This window comes from Neltuma alba, unplaced genomic scaffold (assembly GCF_004799145.2).
Source record: "Neltuma alba isolate B1F8T4 unplaced genomic scaffold, ASM479914v2 tig00010471_pilon, whole genome shotgun sequence".
NCBI lineage: Eukaryota > Viridiplantae > Streptophyta > Magnoliopsida > Fabales > Fabaceae > Neltuma > Neltuma alba.
Genome location: NW_021635359.1, coordinates 8,886 through 30,854, shown reverse-complemented (window position 1 = coordinate 30,854; position 21,969 = coordinate 8,886).

The window sequence follows — 21,969 nt, the reverse complement described above, 5'->3', positions numbered from 1 at the left end:
TCCAAAGTGGTTGATCCTTCCTTGTTTCCATCTCAAGCTCTCTCTTTTTCCCTCTCTTCTTGCCTTGGCCGAAACTCCATCTGATTTAGGGGGAGGAAGAGCTCAGTTAATGCATCAAAATATCACAACCACCATCATAAATGAAAAGCCAAGTGTCACCTTCCTACTTAGTCTTGAAACTTCTCTCTTAATTAAGTAAATCATAATGTAATTAAATTCCAAAGTCAAGATCCTCTCCACTTAATGCTTGGCACTTGAAAAGCTTTAATTACCATCCATTAGAGGCTTAACAAATGGAAACTTGCGGGCCAAGTAAAGTACAAGACTCTAGTCTTCACTTTATCAGTGCACTTTTACTCCGAGTTTACATTCTTTTCTATAATTACAGTGCTCTGGCCTCTGTAATTATTTTTTGTCAGATCCATAAATTATTCTCCTCATTTTTATCTTTCCAAATTGCCCTCTTTGTCTCAATTTAATTTCCCAATAATTAAAAATAAAAAGGAAAACTAATTTCCTTCTCTTTATTGATTTTCTACTTTTTAAAGGAATTAGGAAAAATCTTGAATACTTGAGGGTCTTGTTTTAATTCCATAATTTCTTATTATTCCTTGGGGTGTCATAGAAATTTTTTTGGGATTTTATTCTCCTTAACAATATTTATTTGGAATTTTCCAAATAAAAGCTCTTAAATTAGGCTAAATTACCCTGAAATTCCTTTGTAACTTGTCTAAGGATAATTTGATCATAAAACCAATTTTATAATCCCATATAATTCTCAAAGAACATTGTTCTTATTTTTTCTTAATTTTTCAAGACTTGAAAATATTTTTTCCATAATTATTTTTGACCAATTTTCCTTAATTAGCCAAATTTTCATAATTGGCTTGGAAAATCATAATAATTATTTTCCACTATAAATCTTCTATTTCTCCTTATCCTTTTTGGCTCTTGAATATTTAGGAACATCCTTATTCCAAGTTGCCATATTACTGGATGTGACATTTCTCCCCCCTAAATAAATTTCGTCCCCGAAATTTAAAACGTATCTTAGTGGAAAAGTTCAGAATACTTTTCCTTTTCTGAGTCTACATTTCCCACATAACTTCTTCTGGTATAAGACCTTTCTAGACAATCTCAACCAGCATAATCTACCTATTTCTCAGCTGTTCGATTTTTGATCAATGATTCGCTCTAGTATGAACTCGAAAGACGGGTTGTCTTGGATCACAATGTCATCATAGCTTATGACATGTGTCGGATCTAGATGGTACTTCTTTTATTGAGAGACATGGAAGACATCATGAATTTGACTCAAATTCAAGGGAAGGGTCACTTATAAGCTACTGGTCCAGCCTTGGACAAAATTTGAAATGGTCCAACATACTTTGAACTTAACTTCTTAAGCTTTAGGGAGCAACCGACTCCATTGTTGGTTACACTTTAACCACCAACCTCCATTTTTAACGATCTCCTTTAATGTCTGGGTAGCTCTTTTGTCTACTTTGAGCTGTTAGAAGTCTTTGCGAAATAACTTTAATCTATTGGGAAGTCTAATCCACTATATTAGGACCATACTTACCTCTTTCATTGAGCTCTATCTAACACGAGGGAGATCTACACTTCCTCCCATAGAGTGCTTCATATGGCGCCATTCAGATACTTGAATGGAAAAGGTTATCTTAACCAAATTCAACTTACGGTAAGTACTTATCCTAGTTACCGCCGAAATCAAGCACGTATGCATATAGCATATCTTCTAACATTTGTATCATTCTCTGTGTCTGCCCATCCATCTCAAGATGGTAAGTTGTATTGAATATAAGAGTAGTGTCTATTTCTTTCTATAAGGACTTCCAAACTTCAAGCAAATCTTGAGTCTTAGTCCGAAACCATACTGCTTAGGACACTCGGTAGCCTAACAGCTTCTTTAATCTTCATCTTCCATTTTTTGCTAGACTTAGTGCATTCTTGCCAAAGTGGCTAATATTTCTGGCTTTTGCACTCTCTTACATTACTTCCCAAGGTCATCTTTCTTGGGCTACTCTTGCCTAAGCACGATTAACTGAACAGTGCTGATGGGAATCTGAGATACTGATTCTAATAGGCTTAAACACTGGTACTTTATTATCTTAGACCCTTCTTGATCTATCTTTAGTCGGGTCTTTTTAGCTTACATTCTTATCTCTCACCTAATCTTAAGGATTTGCCCGTCAATACTTAGTCTGTCTCTGTATCAACTGAGGTTCTTCCTGTATTTGGAGCTAGCTTGAATACCTCTTGTTTAGGTCTTACAGCTCTATTTCTTCTAACTTTGGCTTTCCGCTATTAATTGGAGGGAAATTAAGCCCAGCTTAATTAATGATAAGGTTATCTGGAAGGATATCATGGGTACTCTCTCAGTACTGGTTTACAACCGAAGGAGGTTTCCACATCCTCAACTCATCCCTGGTCCTTATCTTCCCAAAGCAGTACCACACTCTTAAGATCTCTGGGAGACTTTTGACCATAGGACTAAGTATAGTTTATTGACCTAATTGTTCTATGTTATTTCATATCATTTTAAGGGTTTTTATTATAGATTTTAGCTCCTATGATAATTGTGCTTAATTTAGATTAAGAGTCATTGCTTTGAGTTAGTGTCTTTTTAAGGGTAAAATTGTCATAACTAGTTTTTAATTATATTCAATTGATTTCTAGGACAATTGATGCTTCAAATGGTTTGTTTTTTATTGTAGGATACTTGAGAATTAGAGCCAAGATTGAAGACCAAAGCATTACACAATATGAGAGTTTTCAAGAAAATGTTGTGCTGTGGTAAAAAAGTCTAAAAATGTGCATCAGTGACTATTTTGGAATAGTTTGCTGGGGCAAACTTTTGACATGGAAAACTCTCAAAATCTCACTAAAATTCCCTTCTAGCATAGCTCACCGCGGCCAACTATCAAAATCTTGCTGAAGCTCCTTTCTGTAATAGTTCACCGTGGCAAACTCTCGTTTTAGTAACGTTAAATTCGGATCCAGAACACAAAAATAGACCTTCTACTCATATGATCTGACGCAGATGGACCCCTAAAACCCTTAGAAACCCTATTTTTGTTTGATAACTCAATTCTATCATCTCCAACACCTCTATTCTCTCATCTTCTTGCCTCTCCACCTCCCTCTTCTTCCCCATCCATTTCCTTCCCCTTTCCTTCATTCCATCTCATTTCCTTCCACTCCTAGCTGCCATGATTGACAGAGTCATTTTGGTTGGAGTTTTTCTTGAAGCTATGGAGGGCTAGGGTTTATCAACTCTTGAAGAATGGTGGAGTAGCATGAGTTTCCCGACTTCAAAGGGGAGTTTAGTTTCATTTTACAATTTTTAGCTATGGTTTATGGCTTTCTAGGTCTAGGAGTTGTAAATTGTTAGTTAGGAACTTGGGATTGTTACTGTAATCATTGGTTAATGATTTATATTTGTAGTTTAGATTGGTTAATGTTGAATTTTGTGCTTCAATATATGTAGTCAGATATATGTTTCCTTGTAACTCTCTTGATTCTCTCTTATCTTGTATGGTCATGTTTTGATATTGAGTTGATTTTGGGTTGCAATGAACCAATTGCATGATCATTCTCAAATTACACATTAGGAGAGCTTAACAATGTTTTCATTAATGAAATTCATTGATTTAAACATTGGACTCAATGAGTTATTGAGGTTGTTATTAAGAAAACCTAATGGATTTGTGAAACTCCCAATATCTTAAGTGAACTATGATTGCTATCAAAACCATTCTCAAGAGATTTCTTATCATTCATTTCCATTCCATCATCATTATCCAAAAATACCAAAAATATAGTAGCTTAGGTTTGTTTTCATTACATTTAGATTAGTTACATTTCAATTTAATCTTAAAAACCAAACCCCCTTTTCATTACATTGCATGGCATTTAGTCTAGTTTAGGTAATTAATAAAGGCTCCCAAAAGTAAAACGACCCGAGTTTGCACTATACTGTATAACTTGGATTTATTTTTGATTGAGAACCCCAAGGCGAATGACAAAGATCCTCATTAAATGGCGCCGTTACTGGGGAGCCATTAAGTGGTTCCTTAGGCTAGTTAATTGTCAACTTCAGTTGATTGGGGTTTTTGTGAGCCTTTGAGGTTAAATTTTTGCATTGTGCATAATAGGTTTTGCATTGCATAAAATTTTGAGATATACAAACAAAGATCTTGATTTTGATTTGCTTTTTGCATGTAATTTCATACATTTCATAACATTCTTTGTATTTTAGAGGTTTTACAGTGTTGGTGCCTTTTAATTTCTTTCTTCCTCTGTTTCTGTTGCATTTTGGCTAATTTTCCTGGTGTTCGGGAACTGTTTGCCGCGGTCAACTTTGTATTTCACCACAGCATAACTTGTTGTTCTAGATCCTATTTTTGCCTCTGGACATATTCGCCACAACTAACTCTTCCCTTTCGTCGTGGTCCCCTGTTTAAAAAATTTTTTTTTGCTTCTTACCCTGTTTCATTTTAGGTTAGACTTAAAAACTCTTTGGGAATTAATTGTTTAGCTTTCTTATGGCTTGGTTTAATAGTAATTTAGATCCATCTTATCATCCCTCCTCTTTTCTAGGTGACAACACCGTGATGGGTGATGATTTCTCTCAAGGATTTAATGCTATACAACAAGAATCGAATCTTCTTCAGGCACACTTTGATCATCAAGAACATGGTGGGACTTATGAAGGACATGATATTCCCTATCCTTACCATAACCATGGCTATGATTGGATGAATGATCCTTCACATTCCCTTTACCATACCTCTTCATTCTATTCATACCTAAACCAACATCCCCCATTACGACAACATTATGACTTATCACTTCCACTGTACGATCCACACTTTGAACACTTTCCATCACATCATCCATATCATGAGCCAAACATTCCATCACATGAACCCTACCACCAATACCCTTCCTCATCTCACCAACTATTTCATAAACCATCACGATTATTTCATCCATGTCCTACTTCTTACCTTGAACCATTCTCACCGCATAATTCCTCCATTGAACCACCTTCTTTGCCATATGAATACTACCACCAACCCTCATCCCAATCCATGTACCAATCTCTTCCCCAATCTCATGAACATCAATTCAATGAACTTGACCCATTTCTCACTATTCCTAAGAATGACGAGATACGAATTTTTAAGAGAAACTTATAACCGCCTGAATTCATACTACCATGGATTACTTGAAGAGGTAGAGATATCTAGAATCTCTAAGGAATCAGAGGAAGAGTTAGAAGAATGTCAGAGTGCATTAAGCAAGTTCTTGAGTGATATAGCACAAATTGAGTCTAAGATTAGGAAAGATGAATCAAAGTGTCAAGATTCACTCATGCAAGAGGCTGAGATGAAGCAAGAACATCTATAAACTCACAAGGACTTGTGCCCCACATCAGGTAGTATTGCTTCTCTTCTTGAGGAGATTGACCCTTGTGCTATAACTACTATTCTTGTTAAAGTTATTACCAATGTGAGCAATGATGAGGTAGATGAGGAAATCATAGTTGAATCCTCTCATATGTTTCAAAATGAAAATTCTCACTTGAACACTTCTAATAGTTGTTGTTTAGTTGATGATGTTGCTTGCACTATTACTGTTTCTTTGTGTGAAGAACATGCTTCTCTTTTTAGTGCTAGATTGGATGGTGAAACTGATTCTGATTTGAATGAACCTTTATCTTGTTCTTGCAATGCTCACACTATATGCATAGATTGCATTGATAACAAATATGATACACTGTTGAGTGGCAAAAGCAAAATTTTGACAAAGTGTGTGCATTGCCTTCTAGTACTGAAAGTGCTGAAAATATAAAGCATGATGTTAATATGAATTTCTTGAAAGATGATTCTATGGAAAAATGTGAACCTAACCATTGCCTTAAGAATCAAATTCATGATAATTCCAATGAGTTTGTAGCTGCTAATTATCACACCTTACTTATATAATATCTTAGAATCCATTTAGAATCTTTTTTTTACCACATTAGATGGTCTTGAGCTCAAAATCTCCTTTAGGACGTTACTTTTCCGAAATTACTGTTCACTGTGCAAATTTCAGATTACAGGTACAACTTTGAAAAATCATAACTAATTCTACAAAAATCATATGGAGATGTTCCAAAAGTCTACAGAAATCTCTTTTGATGCTCTTTAAGGAAAAAATACCAATTTGTACTTATTATTACCCAATTCATACAGTTTATTGGATAACAATTACTGTTTATTTGGTAAAATCTGGACTTTCCAAATTCTGTGCCTAAACTTTGGAAATTCATATCTCCTTGTGTACACATTCAAAAGAGGTGATTTACCTCTCATTTTAAAGCTTGGGATATGTATTATGAGACTGCCAAAAATTGTGACTTAACTCATTCGTTTGATAGGTCAAACTGAAGTCCAAAACTAACTGCTACAGGACCTACGTTTTATCCCTTAACTAACTTTTGCATTAATTCTTTTAATTTCTTTAACATACATAATATGGGCTTACTCTTTCCCATTCATACTCATGCACTTTTATTCATGCCATAAATTTTATAAACACATACATTGAATTGATGGCATTCATAACATAAATTTACAACATAGGAGAATTATATATTGAACATAATCTCAATCATTAAGGTCAATAATTGTCCGCTTTCTTCTCCTTGCTTCTCATGCCATTAATGCCCATCGTTGATTGACCTAAATGGTTGGTTAGGGAGGGATGAGATTCAGGGGAATCTTAGTAGCAAACAATACCATATTAATCATGCTAGATGGATGCTAATGCACTACACGTAACTTGTTTATTCTCTTGTTAATTAATGACATATTAGCATGCTCAAAGCTAACTTCTTGATGCATGGCCATGGACACATAATCTACTCATCATGAATAGCAATTATAGTAGCCAAAACATGTCAAAATAACATTCAATAACATGTACACAGCAACACACAAGCATACAACATCAAGCAATGAAAATAGGTAAGTTCACTACCTTACACCTCAAGCTTTCCTCTTACTTTTCCTTTGACTCCCTTGACTTTCCAACCATGTGGGCATTCGGTTAATGTCACCAAACATCCTCTTGGATGTTCCAAAGGTCCTAAACATAGTCACATTGATCATACAATCCATTAGGACCTCTAGATTACATAAAGTTCAAGACTAGCTTTCTTGAACCTTAACCCTTTCTCTTGCTTTTAGGGTTTTCTTTCTAGCTTTTCTAATATAAATCTCATCATTTCCCATCCTTAAGATCCATTTCTTGTCAATTAGGACTACTTTAGATGGCCTTAGATTCAAGAATATCAAATCTGGAAATTTTGGTTCGCGAGTACTGTTCACGCAGAAACTCCAGAATTTTTGCTCAACTTTGAAAATTCATCATTAATTTTAGAAAAATCAAAATTGTGTGGCTCCAAGTCCCACTAAAATATCCTTAAGTTAAATTTAAAGGAAAAATAGTTTTAGGAACCAATTCTATGCTAAACAGTACCGGAATCGTACGGAACTCGACACTCCTTCAAAAGTGCAATACTGTTTCCAGATTTCAAACCCTAACTTTGAAAAATCACCATAAATCGTACACATATCCAAATGAAGTGTTCTACCTATGGATTTAAATCTTACAGAGTTTACTTTAAGCATATCGAATTTCATAATCATATACAAAGAGTAACTTATTCGAAACAGGCATCAAATCATCACATAATTCTTCCAATTTCCACATAGATCCACTTGAAACAACCTTTAATCAATGTGTTCTTCAACCAAGTTTAACATCAAAATCATCCTCCCTTAACTCTTATTAATTTCAGCCAGCACCTTGCCCTAAGGGAAACCAAACTTTTCAACCATAAAAACCAAAGATTCAAAGCAAGAAACAAGAGGAAACAACTTACTAACCTTAGATCTAAACTTGGTTGATCAAAGTAGGTGTCTTCATCTTGATTTAAGCTTCAAGAATCAAAATTGCAAGAGTTTCCCTAAGTATTCTTCAGCTTGGCCAAAATGTGAAGGAGGGAGGGTCTATTTATAGCCAAAAATTTGGCTTGAATGGACCAAAATGCCCTTGGTAGCTAGAAGAAGGAGTAAGGGCAATCTTGGAAGTTCAAGTGGACTTTTGCATCATCATTGCATCACTTTCTTGCATCATACTTACCTCATTCTTCTAGAATGTGCCAAGTGTCAAAAATGTGGTGGAGGAGAAGGGAGATTAGATCCTAGCCGTTGGATCAAAACTTAATCCTTAAGTTTCCTCCGAATTTACTTGGCTCACGTTTCTCCAGCTTTCTTTATGGCCTTCCGGAACTCAGAAAATTCTTCTGTCTACTCCATAAATTCTCTTTAATTCTAGAGAATATCTATGAATTTTGTTAGGCCATAACACTTCCTTTAAGCCTTGCGTAAAAATTCATTTACTAAAATACCCTCTTATCGGCAAAATCGGCTTTTTAATTTATTAAAGCTACTCCATTGGCCTTTTGGTTGTGAGACTAATTTTATAAATTAGTACAACCTTTCAACCATTTAATCTTATTTTTGTATATATTTTTGAGGTCTCTTACTATTTTAAATAATTACCTCAAATGGCATACTTTTTACCGACCATAACCTCATAAATTCTATTTAAGTTGCCTCAGGGGTATTTTCGTCTTTTTTCTTCACAGAGGAGCCTTAGAATATTATTTCCTTTTTTTTTTTGGATTTTCTTGGAATTCTTTGTATACTCTTCCATTTTTACCCCTGCTGGTCATAACTTTCTGAATTTACGGTTTAGTCCCTGCTTGGACTTAACTTCATATAATCCTCTCTTCGAGGTTTCTAACTTAACCTTTGGCCTATATCTAGCCTTTTTTCTCTCTCTGGGCCTTTAAGACTTTACTGGAGCCTCTAACTTTGATTACACTTTAGCCCCTGTAAACTTTTTCTTTGCAGTTTAGTCCCTAGAACTGCTTTCACTTCCTTTCTCGTCTTTGGGACTTCTGCTCAAAAGGAGTCCAGTAGCCTATCCAATTCAGGCTATTTTGGTACTTCTAGGCCCAAAAGTACTTCTTTGGATGTTACACTAATAATGTTGAGAAAGGCTTTAAAGTTTCAATTGATAAAATCATGAATATCAATTAGTCTTTCCAACAAATTTTATCTTGTGATTTGCCTCTTGATTTATCTTACTTTATAAATAGTAGTTTGTATAAATCTTTTTGTTTTTTCTTTTCTCCCTCTTTAAACACTATCTCTTGTAAATGTGATAGTGATGTACTGTACTCCAACAACTGTCAGTTGGATTCTTCAGCTTCCACTTCACATGAGCTTGACTGTTTCAAAAATTTAAATAAAAGTTTGACTCCTACTGATGGGAGTGCCATTGACTTTCTTGGTTTTGATAGTTCCTTGGAGCGATTAACTTCTAAACTATTGTTATTTCAATTTCATTCTCTTCATGTTCCTATTTTTGGATGTGGTACTGTTGTTGGTTCTACTTGCTTGCAGGACTCCACACTACCACTATCAAGGAAGATCAATAATGGAGAAGTGAGTATACTGAAGAAATGCATGTTTCTCATCTGGGGTGAGAACTTCTCCTATAAGAGTCTAAAGAGGTTTCATCCTCAAGGTTGTCCTTTTCCTTCCTTAACTCTTATCCTTTGAATTATTGCTTGTTTTGTGAGATAAGTGTGGGGGAGGGACATATTCAGTAGCAAAAGTAGTTTATTTTGGTTTTCTTTTCCTCCCTTTTTGGTTTTGGTCTCTCTTGTTTCGGGTTGCACTTGAATTTTGCATTGAGGACAATGTAAGATTTAAGTGTGGGGGAGGGATTGATATTTAGTGATTGTGTTGTATTTTTTTGTGTTTAATGAAAAATCTGGTTTTCTAAAAAACAAAAATTTCAAAATTTTTAGGATTGATTTTTGAACTTAATTTGAGGATTTTAAGTCAAAATTTTTGAAAATTTTTGCTTCAATTAACTTACACTTGAATTTATGTATTTTTGGACTTTGGTAAATGTTTTTGAACTCGTATTAATACTCATAAGAATTGCTATTTGTTCAAAGTTTATTGTTTTAGTTTCATTAGTCACAATTCCTCAAGTTTGCTTTTATATTGATTGAGTTAATGTATTGTGATTAATTTGGAGTGCATGGGCATTCGAGATTTAGCCTTGTTGGAAGATTCTTTGATCCTAATTTTCATTCATATGTGTGCATCCACTTACATCTTCTACTTCCCAGAACTTGTTCTAGTTCTTATTCAAAACTTAGTTGCATTAATGTCGTGAGCATGATAGAGGCATTCTTTTCTAAACCCCTACATCCCAAACACAAACCCACACGATTTTATCCATTGCTAACCATTTGAGCCTTCATCTTTTCTTAAGTGCCAAGAGATGCATTATACATTCAAGTTTCCAACATTTTTACTATTACATTCATGATGTGTTAAACTTTGTCTTCTTGGGTTTGGAATTGCCAAAAAAAAATGAATGAGAAAAGAAATAGAAAAAGGCAAAGAAATAGAAGAAAATTTTGACAAAAGCCAAAGAGAGAAAGATCAAAATAAAATGGTACCAATAGAACAAAATCTTGAAATAAGGCAATTCATTGGTGGTTTGAAGAACAAAGTTGTGCTTTAAGAGATTAGAGTAAATGTTAGTTTGAAACCTTTTCTAAAATGTTTGGTGCTTAATCATTTCATATCTTTTCACCTCATCTTATTTCATTTAGCCCTTTCCATTATCATAACCTTAAAAGTCTTCTTGATCATTGAATTCATGCATTAGAAGTGGAGAGGTAGGATTTTAACAAGCTTATGGTAAAGTGGTTGATTAAGTGGATTTGACATAGAATTACCCCAACTCAGTGAGTAGAGTGAAACAGTTTATATCTTGAGTGTTTTCCCTTTTGCTCATTTCCATTGCATTGATTGTACTCTACTTTAATCCCTTATCATTAATTTGGATTACTACAATTGCTTGTTTGAAGAGTTGGCTTAATAATACTATCACTTTCTTACTTTGAAGTCATAGAGATTCCCATTTGTATTGATACTATTCTCTTGCTTTAGTTTTGTATTGCCTTTGTCTAGGAGTACAAAGGTTTAAGTGAGGGGGATTTGATTGAACCTAATTGTTCTATGTTATTTCATATCATTTTAAGAGTTTTTATTATAGATTTTGGCTCCTTTTTATGATAATTGTGCTTAATTTAGATTAAGAGTCATTGCTTTGAGTTAGTGTCTTTTTTAGGGTAAAATTGTCATAATTGGTTATTAATTGTATTCAATTGATTTATAGGACAATTGATACTTCAAATTGTTGCTTTTTATTATAGGACACTTGAGAATTAGAGCCAAGATTGAGGATCAAAGCATTACACAACATGCGAGTTTTCAAGAAAATGTTGTGCTGTGGCAAAAAAGTCTGAAAATGTGCATCAGTGGCTATTCTGGAATAGCTCACGAGGGCAAACTTTTGAGTTCACCACAGCAAACTCTCAAAATCTCACTAAAATTGCCTTCTAGAATATTTCACCACAGCCAACTTTTGAGTTCGCCACGGCCAACTATCAAAATCTTATTGAAGCTCCTTTCTGTAATAGTTCGTCGTGGCAAACTTTTGAGTTTACCAAGACAAACTCTCATATCAGTAACGTCAGATTTGAATCTAGAACACAAAAATGGACCCTCTACTCATATGATCTGACCCAGATGGACCCCTAAAACCCTTAGAAACCCTATTTTTGTTTGATAAATCCATTCTATCATCTCCAACACCTCTATTCTCTCATCTTCTTGCCTCTCCACCTCTATCTTCTTCCCCATCCATTTCCTTCCCTTTTCCTTCATTCCATCTCATCTCCTTCTACTCCCAGCTGTCATGGTTGACAGATTCACTTCGGTTAGAGTTTTTCTTGAAGCTATAGAGGGCTAGGGTTTATCAACTCTTGAAGAATAGTGGAGTGGTATGAGTTTCCAGACTTTAAAGTGGAGTTTAGTTTCAGTTTACAGTTTTTAGCTATGATTTATGGCTTTCTAGGTCTAGGCATTGTAAATTGTTAGTTAGGAACTTGGGATTGTTACTGTAATCATTGGTTAATGATTTACATTTGTAGTTTGGATTGGTTAATGTTGAATTTTGTGCTTCAATATATGTAGTCAGATATATGTTTCCTTGTAACTCTCTTGATTCTCTCTTATCTTGCATGGTCATGTTTTGATATTGAGTTGATTTTGGGTTGCAATGAACCAATTGCATGATCATTCTCAAATTACACATTAGGAGAGCTTAAAAATGTTTTCATTAATGAAGTTTATTGATTTAAACATTAGACTCAATGAGTTATTGAAGTTGTTATTAAGAAAACTTGGTAGATTCGTGAAACTCCCAATATCTTAAGTGAACTATGATTGCTATCAAAACCATTCTCAAGAGTTTTGCTATCATTTATTTCCATTCCATCATCATTATCCAAAGATATCAAAAATATAGTAACTTAGGTTTGTTTTCATTGCATTTAGTTTAGTTACATTTCAATTTAATCTTAAAAACCAAACCCCCTTTTCATTACATTGCATGGCATTTAGTCTAGCTTAGGTAATTAATAAAGGCCCCAAAAGTGAAACGGCCTGAGTTTGCACTATACTGCATAACTTGCATTTATTTTTGATTGAGAGCCCCAAGGTGAACGACAAAGGTCCTCATCAATAGTCACCTCCTCTCAGTTGGTCACCTAACTGATAATTCCCCAAAACTGTTCCAAGAACCAATACCATCTTCTTAGACTTCATGTCAATTCCCTAGGCGACCTATTTGTCTCTTTAGGTGCCTAAGCCAATCTGTCTTAGGAGTTCTCTTATTCCTCCAGCTGCTTTTACTGTTTCTTACATTTTAGAACGGTACAGAAAGAAGACTTATGCAACTTCTCCTTCCCTTACTTCACTTTTCAGTAGGGGCATACTCTAACATGCATAATGCCTAGCATTCCAATGCAAGGAGTGCAAGCTCTTACTGGTTGCTAAGTTTGTAGCGTGCCATCCAGACATCTTATCCCTACAAGGGGAGCCTCTCTTTCTGTTCGCAACTGCTTTTAGAAGTCATAGGGAGAGGGCTTATGAGGTTCTTCTTCTTTCTGCTTGCTCTAGTACTTTGCTAAGCTCAGGTACATCTAAGCCTAGCTTTGTTCTTGGCTAGTTATGCTTCCATTGGGTAAGGTTAACTCTGCTTGCCTTACCTCCGCTGCTTCCCTTTCTCGCTCGGATAGAGCATCTTGCTCCTTCTTGAGCAACATAAATTCTAATCTGGAGGACCAGTTCCCACCCTCTGTAGGAAAACTCCTAGCCAAGACTTTATCCCCTGAAAAGGGTGCATCTCAACCTAAACCCCAAGTGACTGAGTATCTCTTAACATTAAGGGGAACATGCCAACCTCTAAACTAGTTCCCTGCATAGCTATCTGTCTCGTCCTCTTCTTCCTGATCCTTAAGACATTTGACTAGAGCTCTTTATCTTGACTTCACTATCTCAAAGTTCCTATTCATCCACTCCAGGACTTGAGATAGCTACTCTATCATGATGCCCTGGCCCTAATGAGGCTGTAAGGGTTTATCTAGCTTAGGTTGCCACTACACCTTCTTAGTGGTGTTTATATTCAACCCCTAACTGTTTTATTTAACTCCTTATCATTACTTTTTCTTTTTAGGGGGAATTTGATAATTCTTAAATAGTGGCTACCTCCCTCTTTCTGACTTCTACTTATCTTATTCCTTGCGACCTTTGAGAGTTGTTGTATCTTGTTGAGTTACCATCTCAACATCTAAGAGTTATTGTGTTTGTTTGTCATGACTAGAATCCTTGTTTGCAATGATGAAAGTTACCACCTCTTTTAGTAATCACTCTATATTCGTTCATTCACACTAATTTTCTTGGTTCCTCACGATGAAACACATTTTTCTCTTAACCTCTACTAGTCTTACTTAGCTTCATTCATCATACCATTGCCCGTCTGGGTTTTCATTACGAAGTTCAACTTAACTTCCATATTTAACTCCATTTCTCTTTGGGTAGGATCAGGGTTTTGTCCTTGCCATTATGGGATGACAACCAATTCAATCCAATTACCCTATCAACTTCATGGAAGGCATACATATCAAGTCTAAGGCAATCTAACAATGCTCATAACCAGCTATACAGTTTAAACACACATCGGATGTAATTATCCTCTCATGTGTTGGTGTGGACACATGCATATCATAAGGCAACGTGTTCATAACCATGCCGAGTCTTTTAGAACAACATACAAGACAAGAAAATGACTAGCACCCGAATTAAACATTGTAATCACAAGGTGGTTATTAATAATGATCATGTCTTGGATCATTTCCGGAGATTTTCGGGTTTCTTCCTCTAGGATGGTAAATACTCGTCCTCGGGTGTGCAGCCTCAAATTCTCTATATTCTGCAGGTATTCTCTCGAGAAGTGTCCGGGCTTACCGTAACTATAACAGATATTCTGTCTGGCTATACACGGTTTGTTGCCATGATTCTTGCCACAAGTTGGGCATTTCTTGTTATTTGGGAGCTTGCCTCCCTTCTTACTCGTTCAGTTGTCCCATGGCCTCTTTCTCTTCCTGTTGGCATCAGAAGAGGTGCCACCCTGATCTCCCTTCTCTAATTTGGGAGTAGACTTAACCATCAAATGATGGTTCAAGTTGTTCTCTATAATTCGGCAATCCTCAACTGCCTTGTTGAAGTGCTCAAACTGCCTGAGAGCAATCATTTTCCTTAAGGACTGCTTCACTCCTCTAGCCATCTTTTTCGTCATCCACCTCTAATCATCTTAGTAACGCAGATAACTAAAGTAGTGAGAAAGACATATAAACTTAGCTAAGTACTCATCAAATGGCTCGTTATCCTTCTGCTTCAAGGTTAGGAATTCCGCTTCCCTTTTATCCCTGATTGACCGCAGAAGTGTTTTTCGTAAAACTGCTCTAGGAACACTTCCCATGTCACTCTTGTGTTCTGAGCATCCAGAAGAATCTCGGTATTCTTCCGCCAACGATTGGCATCCTTTTCTAGCTAGTAAATAGCCATTTGGGCTTTTTGTTTAGTCAGACAGTTCAGAACTTTGAAAATTTTATCCAAGCAGTTAATCCAATTCTCTATTGCTTGGATGTCAAACATTCCATCGAAGGATGGCAGATTATGCTTTCTTCTCCTTGCCTCTCATGCCATTATTGCCCACCATTGATTGATCTAAATGGTTGGTTAAGGAGGGGTAAGATTCAGGGGAATCTAAGTAGCAAACACTACCTATAAGCATGCAAGACATAATGCACGTGCATGACATGAATGCCATGGAAAGTAAGCTAAAGCATTTCGTGCTTTCATAACATATTGCCAAGGCAAAACATAACATAAACTTGCAAACATAACTATGCAAATATTTCATCATAGCTTAGTCATATCATGGCAACACAACCATATCATGCAAGCATACATATCAAGCACACAATACACCTTGTAACATAGCTTTCCTCTTGTTTTTCCTTTGATTCCCTTGTCTTTCCAACCCTATGGATTTTTAGTCAACACCATTAAACATCCTCTTGGATGGTCCAAGGTCCTAAACACATCCATACACAATGCCAAATATTCATTAGAAACAAGACACCAACCTATTTCTTACTTGGTTCTTTCTTGAACATAATTGAATTCTAACTTTTGAGTTTTAATTCCAATCTTTCTAAAATTATTTCCACATGCAATTCCCACATAATTTTGCATGTAGAATTCATTTCCAACCTTAAAACAGTCAAAATCCAATCCTAATTATTCAGAACAGTCAAGTCCAAACAGTATCACAAACTAAGGGAAAGTTGGATTTCTTGCAAAATCAACATAGAACCACTTGATTCTTGTTGTTTCCAAGCCTTTAAACATGCTTTTAACATCCATATCATCTTCTCCTATTCCAATAAATTTCATGAAGCACCTCCCCACAGGATTTCAATCACCAAAAATCCAATCAAACCAACCATCGGCTCAAAAATAACAAGAGAGGTAGAAACTAAATAAAAAGCGGCACACATACCTTGTTTTAGAGCTTAATCTGGCTTGGAATCACTTGGTCTTTCTTTCTTCCTCTTCTTTCTCTCTCTAGAAACCATTTTGCAAGAGCTTCCCCATGGGTTCAAGGAGCTTAGACAAAATGGAGGGGTAGGGGGTATTTATAGAACGCTAGAACAAATCTTGGTTGTCGGTTCCAATTCGATCTCGACCATCCATTCTTTCTTCTTGAATAAGTAAGCTTTCTCTCCAAAAAAATGTGACATTTGTCTAGGGTGATGTCATCTTGATGACATCATGCTTACATCATCAAGCCACATGTCTTTAATCCAACCGCACACGTGTCTTGCATCCGACCGTACACGTGTCTTACATCTGACCGTACACATAATACCTTCTTTTCCCATCTAACCGTACACTTGTCTCTTCCATATTCCTTCATCATCTTGGCATTAAAATAGGGAAGAAATTAATATAAAATTCGTGCAAAATATAGCCCTTAGGCATTCCTCTACCTATTTTGCCATTCTGCACCGTATAGGGTACTTTTTTGAGTCCTGACTTACCCAGTACCACTGGGACATGTTCTGGCATTATTTTCTCATCTTAATTAAGTACATATATGGCACCATCTTAGAGGAGCATAGATAAAAACAATTAGTTCTACTGACAAGCTACTTAACTTTACTGAGTCACACGGTAGAGATTTCACTATAACGGGTAGACAAAGGACTATCAAAAATATTCCTGTATTGCGTTCTGGTTTTTATGTTGTCCATAAATATCTTTCGCTGACTCAGCACAGCATGATGACTCGTACGTGTCATGATTGCTTTTGGTGACTCAGCATGATGACTCATAGGTGTCATGATTGGATTTGGTGACTCATCATGATGACTCATAGGTGTCATGATTGCATTTGGTGACTCAGCATGTTGATTTAGCGTCGTCATGATGGTTTTTAGATATTTTCTTTCTTCTTTTCCCACAAATATTATTAAATAATACTTAATCGAGGTTACCTTCTCTAAGTTCTTTCTATCAGCTTGTAACTCTGTTGATCTGTCTCTGGGTTTCATCCTTTCCCTTTCATCACGGGAAATTCCTCTAATTTTTATCGGGTTAAAAGTCAAACTCTAGACAACTATTAAAGCTAACCTTGTCAGTTTCTGGGGACGGAATTAATTTTACAATCTGTGTAAATTCCTCAACTACTGTATCCTTTTTTTTTATTATTTGAGGTCGTCACATAGCTTAAATAATTTAATTTAAGTTACTATCTCAAATTGTCCAAAACCCTGGAATGACTTCAAGGCATTTCTGTTATTTCTAACCTTATATCAGCTCCGAGATCCTATTCCATTTTTCTGGAACTTTTCTAAGTCATTTGGGCCCTTTTTGCTCACTCTGAGCATTGGCTAACCAGAACTTTTATTATTTACAATTAGGTCCCTACTTGGCCTATGAATCTTTTCTTTGCAATTTGGTCCCTCCTTAGGCCTAACCTTCGGAACCATCTCTTGCAAGTTTCTGGCATAACCTCTGGCCCTTAGTTGTTTCCAGTTTGTCATTCTTTAGTCCCCGAACACTATTGTTTTACATATTTACCCTTGGAAAATCTCTTTTTCCTTCTGAGGGATCTCGGGGACTTTCGTTGCATTGGACTTAGTAATCATCCTTTCCTTACGCTATTACTTGTATCTATGAGTCAAAATTTAGGATGTTACATTCCTTAGTTTTTTGACCTTTTGATCAATGATTCTCTCTGGTCTGACCTCAAAAGACAGATTATCTTAGAGCATAATGTCATCATAACTTATGACATGTGTCAGGCCTAGGCGGTACTTCTTTAATTGGGAGACGTGGAAGACATCATGAATTTGACTCAAATTTGGGACAAGGGCCAAGTTGTAAGCTACTGGTATAGCCTTAGACAAGATTTGAAATGGTCCAACGTACTTCGAACTTAACTTCTTAATCTTTAGGGATCAACTGACTCCCATCATTGGCGACACTTTAAGGAAAATGTGATCACCAATCTCAAATTCTTAACAGTCTCCTTCTGGCATCTGCATAGCTCTTCTGTCTACTTTGAGTCATTAGGAGTCTCCACTAAATGGTTTTATTCTGTTGGGAAGTCTAATCCACTATATCAAGACCATACATACTTCTTTCACTAAGCTATATCTAGCATAAAGGAGATCTATGCTTCCTCCTGTAAAGTGCTTTATGTGGCGCCATTTGAATACTTGAATGGAAACTGTTATTGTAGGCGAATTCGACTAATGGTAAGTATGTATCCCAGTTACTACTGAAATCAAGCACACATGCTCATAGCATATCTTTTAACGTCTAAATCATTATTTCTGTCTGTCCATCTATTTGTGGATGGTAGCTGCACTGAATCTGAGGGTAGTGTTCGTTTCTTTCTGTAAGGACCTTTGAAACTTTAAAGTAAATCTCAGGTCTTGGTCTGAAACAATACTGCTTGGGACACCATGCAGCGTAATAATTTTCTTAACTTTATCTTCTATCTTTGCTAGACTTAGAGCATTCTTGCCAAAAATAAGTAACATTTCTGGCTTTTACATAGTCTTACCTTACTTCTCAGGGTCACCTATCACTAGGCTACTTTTGCCCGAGCATGCTTAACTGAATAGTGCTGATAGGAATCTAAGCACTGATACTGATTGGGTCAACCCTAGTACTTCACTGTCTTAGACCTTTTTTGTTCTATCTTTGGTCGGGTCTTTTTATCTTACATTCTTGACTTTAGCCTTATCTTAAGGATCTGCTCATTAATACTCAGTTTGTCTTTGTATCACAAGGGGTTCTTCCTATAGCTAGAGCTAGCCTAAATGTCTCTTTTTCATATCTTATGGCTTTATTTCTTCTCACTTTGGCTTTCCTATGTTAATCGGAAGGAAATTAAGCCTAGCGTAATCAATGATAAGGTTATCTGGAAGGAAGTCATGGGTACTCTCTCGAGACTGGTTTATAATTGAAGGAGGTTTCACATTTCCAACTCATCCCTGGTCCTCATCTTCCCAAAGGGGTACTATACTTTTACTCTTATGGCTTAGCCACTTCTTTTAGGCTCAATTTACTATGACCTCAAGAGCTATTACGCTCTACTATAAGCCTCTTCAGGATCCACTAGAGCCCTGAAATACTATCGTTAGTCTGAGCTACATTAAGATCTTTGGGAGACTCTAGACCATAGGACTAAGCAAAGTCGCCTCCACTCAGTTGGTCACCTAACTGATAATTCCATAAAACTATTCTAAGAACCAATACCATTCTCTTAGGTCTCATGTCAATTCCTTAGGCCACCTATTTATCTCTTTAGGTGTCTAAGCTAATTTGCCTTAGGAGTTCTCTTACTCCTGCAGCTGCTCTTACTGTCTCTTAACTATTTTAGAAAGGTACAGAGAGAGAACTTATGCAACTTCTCTTTCCTCTTCTTTATTTTTTAGTATGAGCATACTCTAACATGCATAATGCCTAGAATTTCAATGCAAGGAGTGCAAGCTCTTACTGGTTGCTATGTCCGTGGCGTGCCAGTCAGACATCTTATCCCTACAAGAGGGAACCTCTCTTTCTGTTCACAACTGATTCTGGAAATCATAGGGAGAGGACTTATGAGGATCTCTTCATTCTGCTTACCCTTCTTCGTTAACTTAGGGATATTTAACCCCAGCTTTGTTCTTAGCTAGTTATGCTTCCCTTGGATGAAGTCAACTCCGTTTGCCTTACCTCGGCTATTTTCCTTTCCTGCTCAGATAGGGTATCTTGGTCCATCTAAAGTAGTGTCAATTCTGACTCGGAGGATTATTCTTCCAATTTCTCTAGGAAGACTCATGGCCAATACCATTTCCCCTGTGAAGGGTGCCTCTCAATCTAACCCCAAGTGACTGAGTATCTCTTAACATTATTGAGAATATACCAACCTCTTAAGTTAGTTTCCTGCACAGCTATCAGTCTTGTTCTCTTCTTCTTGATCCTAAGAAATTTCATTAGGGCTATCTATCTTGAGTTTACTATCTCTAAGTTTTTATTTATCTATTCTGGGACTTGAGATAGCTACTCTATCATGGTGCCCCCCTCTTAACGAGGCTGTAAGAGTTTGTCCAGCTTAAGTGGCCACTACACCTTCTTAGTGGTGTATAGACTCAATCCCTAACTATCTTGCACAACTCCTTATCATTACTCTTCCTCTTGAGGGGGAATTTGATAACTCTAAATAGTGACTACCTCTCTCTTTCTGACCTTTACTAATCTTACTCTCTATGACCTTTGAGAGTCATTATGTCTTGTTGAGATACCACCTTAACATATAAGAGTTATTATGTTTGTGCGTCGTGACTAGAATCCTTATTTGCAGCAATGGAAGTTACCACCTCCTCTGGTAATCACTTCTGTATTTGTTCATCACCAATAATTCCCTTGGTTCATCATGACAAAGCATACTTTTCTCTTAAACTCTGCTAGTCTGACTTAGCCTCGTTCATCATAGCATTGCCTGCCTGGGCTTTCATTACGAAGTTCAACCTAACTTCCTGATTCATCTCTATTTCTCTTGGGGGTAGGATTAGGGTTTTGTCCTTGCCGTTATAGGACGACAACCAATTTAATCTAATTACCACATCAATTTTGTGGAAGGCATACATATCAAATCTAAGACAGTATAACAGTGTTCATAATGAACTATACAATTCAAGCACATATCAGATGTAACTACCCTAGAGTGTGGTGGTGTGGACACATGTATGTCATAAGGAAATGTGTTCATAACCAAGCCAAGTCTTTTAATACAAACATAAGAGATGAAAGAATGACTAGCACCCGAATCAAGCATTGCAATTATTGGGGAGTTGTTGATAATGATCGTACTTTGGATCCTTTTCAGCAACTTCCGGGCTTCATCTCCTGTGAGGACAAACACTCATCCCTAGGTACGCGATCTTGGCTTTTCACATTTTGTGAGAATTCTCTTAGGAAGTGTTCGGGCTTGCTGTAAGTGTAATAGACATTCTGTCTTGCCATACACGATCTGTCACTGTGACTCTTGCCGCAGGTTGGGCATTCCTTGGCCTTTGGTGGCTTGCCTGCCTTCTTATTCTTTTGATTGTCCCATGGTCTCTTTCTCTTCCTGTTGGTATTAGAAAAGGTGCCACCCTAATCTCCTCTCTCCGACTTGGGAGTAGATTTAACCATCAGATGATGGTTCAAGCTGTTCTCTATAATTTGGCAGGCTTTAACTTTCTTGTTGAAGTGCTCGAACTGCCCGGGAGCAATCATTTCCTTTAAGGACTACTTCAATCCTCTGACCTTTTTCTCAGTCATCCACCTCTTATTATCTCGATAATGAAGGTAGCTGGAGTAGTGAGAGAGACGAATAAACTTAGACAGGTACTCGTCAAAAGGGTCGTTTCTGTCAAAGGGTCAAGAATTCCACTCCCCGCCCGTCTTTGACTGACCTCACGAAGTACTTCTCATAAAACTACTCTAGGAATACTTCCTATGTCACCCTCATGTTCCGAGCATCAAGAATGAGTTTGGTGTTCTTCTACTAGTGGTCGGTGTCCTTTTCTAGCTTGTAGATCGCCACTTAGGCTTTCCTCTCAGTCAGACAGTCCAAAACCTTGGAAATCTTTTCCAAGTGGTTAATCCAGTTCTCTGCCACTTGGACGTCAGACACTCCGTCATGCTTGCGAAATGGGTCATCTACTGCTGGATGCTGTCAGGGTCTACTGCTAGCATTGCCGGCCTAGGCAGCTATTTTGATGCTTGAGCAGCAAAGGTTTGTTCTTCTGGCTGCCTCCTGTTGAGGTTAGCCACTGTTGTT